At 32.7% G+C, this 2,596-nt stretch overlaps 1 protein-coding gene across 1 annotated transcript in view; it reads left to right on the top strand.

The window, feature by feature from the left end:
* LOC105620867 (phospholipid scramblase 1-like) overlaps positions 1 to 2,596 on the top strand; it is an 11,799-nt gene that overhangs the window by 5,981 nt on the left and 3,222 nt on the right. The gene's annotated exons all lie outside the window — the stretch shown is intronic.

The following is a 2,596-nucleotide window of genomic DNA, read 5'->3' as shown; positions in this document are numbered from 1 at the left end:
AGAGAGAGAGAGAGAGACAGAAAACGTTTTTAATGTAATTAGAATCAAATTATAGTTTACTATTTTTAATTGATCATCGTACAATATCGACCTAAACATGCTATTAGCACGGAACGCATCTATTTCACGTGCCACTTAATTACGATAGACATGGACCAAGGACATTCGTGATCCTCCATATTGATGATCATAATCTAAGTATTGTTCCTATCGAGCGTAATTGCGGCTCGCCACGAGAAATTCGAATTCTGTATACGCTATGTGTTCCATACAGCACGATCCACGGACAATATCTCCCAATAATAGTTGCTCACTGCTTGCCTGGAGTGACGATTAGTATAAAGTAGATAATGACCGTCCTCGGCGGTCGCCGCGTATCATCATCATCCAAACAGTTGTATTCGACGATATCACTCGTATTTGTACGATGACGTCGAACTTCTCGGTCTTCGCAGGCACATCGCAGTATTGTCGTTCTCTGAGATACGAGATAAATAGATTATTCCGTTTTGTATCTGAATTTTGAAACATTCCGATAAGCACTGGCGCGACGTGACAACACTAACTGATCATTCGAGCCCAGTATATTGTTTGCCTTTTACCTTAGTTAGACGTGATAAGAAAAAGGAAAAAACATTGAGAAGGTGAAAGAAGAAAGGAAGAAAAAAGGAGATTGAAATTTTGGATTAAAAAATTGAATATATAATTAAAATCTGAAGAACTGAAGATCTCGAAGAGGAATGTAAAAGATAAGTTGAATCCATATATATATATATATATATATAAACAATTAATAAATCAAATTGCTAGAAATCTTGATAAAATTCTTGAATTGAATAATCTTCAATTTTCTTATGGTGAATAATTTTATTAGAGAATTGTAATAATTGGGAAAATATATTGCCAGTAAATTGTGAATTTTTCACAATATTAATTTTTATCGGCGTGGGACACAAACATGCGGCACTAAATGTCTGCGATGTAGCGATCTTTGATATATCGCATTGTTTTCTGTATTTATCTCCTAAATGATAAATGAAAAAAAAAGAAAATCTAAATCAGAGAAAACGAGGATACTCGCGGAAAAAATTTTATCTCCTGAGTCTCGAGAAGGGTAGACAACGCAAAATAATTGCGATAACTCGCAAACATTGCTGGTAAACGTCTCGGATCGACACTACAGTTATTTTTGTCAGATTAACAATCCTAATGGGAGATTATTAGAATCCTGATTCAACAGTGATAAGAATTTCGAAAAACAGTGAAAATCGAAAGTTTGAAGATAAGTTTAGAAATTCCTTGGAAAAACTTTCCAATGAAAGTTTTTAAGCAGAAGCAGTTTAAGAAGTGACGAGAACTCCAAACAAAAGTTTCGAAACTACTGATTGGAACGGTGAATTCTAAACAAACCGTATTATTTTCCAGTTTAGATAATTACATAATTATCGACCTTTAATCTTTTATAATTAATAATATATAATACAAACATCTATAAATATCTCTAAGATTATGGTGATAATTGTGATGCAATAGTGGAGTATATAAATACAGCGATAAAAGAGTACTTCACTTTCAAAAGACATTTGACAAAAACATGTGTCACGTTAAAAAAGTACAATCTCTACGATATATAATATAGAAAAGTACAATTTCTAAGATAAATAATCTTTACGATAAATAATATTGAAACATGCGGTGTTCTACGTGCGCAACGGAATCAGAATACTTTGAAACTTCGTGGAAAATCAAGTTGGAGCAGATTCGCAGACAGCTAAGAACACTTTTTCAAAACACATTGGCGCGTTATTACAAAACAAAGAAGAAGGGCTACACTAGATTTCTGACGGAGGAAGAACAGAGGTGCAGAATCCTTTTCGTAAACATATGTATTTCATTTTGTTATAGAGCTATTAGAGCATTTTGTATACTTATATGCTATTTTACTTTTTTAATGAGAATTAACTTCATTAATTTAAAAATGATAAATATCTATATATGCGATTAAGAAAGAAATCTCTTGTTGTGAATTTATAAAATCATAAAATAATGCTTTTTAAGCTTTCATGGATATTATCTTCAAAGATAACAGAAGGTTCGCGGGTTATTGTCAATTATTAGCAATGGATAAAACATGACGATGACCTACAAACCTTTTGGTATTTTTTAATATCATGAAATATATTACTTGTACTATTTATATTATATCTTTTTCTACATGAAACGCATTTCTCTAAGATTTAATAAAAAGAATTATCATAAATTGTTCATGTCAATACAATTAATGTATTTATAACGATTATTGTATATCTTATTGATTTTTTTTCCTTAACCATGATTCATTGCCAAGACTACATTGAATATTTACACACACACACACACACACACACACACACACACACACACACACACACACACACACACACACACACACACACACACACACACACACACACACACACACACACACACACACACACACACACACACACACACACACACACACACACGAGAGAGAGAGAGAGAGAGGAGGAGGGAGGGAGGAGAGAGAGAAGAGAGAGATAGTAGTAAGTATTATATACTATATATTAGTAAGANA

This window comes from Atta cephalotes, assembly GCF_000143395.1.
Source record: "Atta cephalotes unplaced genomic scaffold scaffold00030, whole genome shotgun sequence".
Classification (NCBI taxonomy): Eukaryota; Metazoa; Arthropoda; class Insecta; order Hymenoptera; family Formicidae; genus Atta; species Atta cephalotes.
Note: the sequence above shows the minus strand (reverse complement) of the source record. Positions and strands in the feature narration are given on the sequence as shown.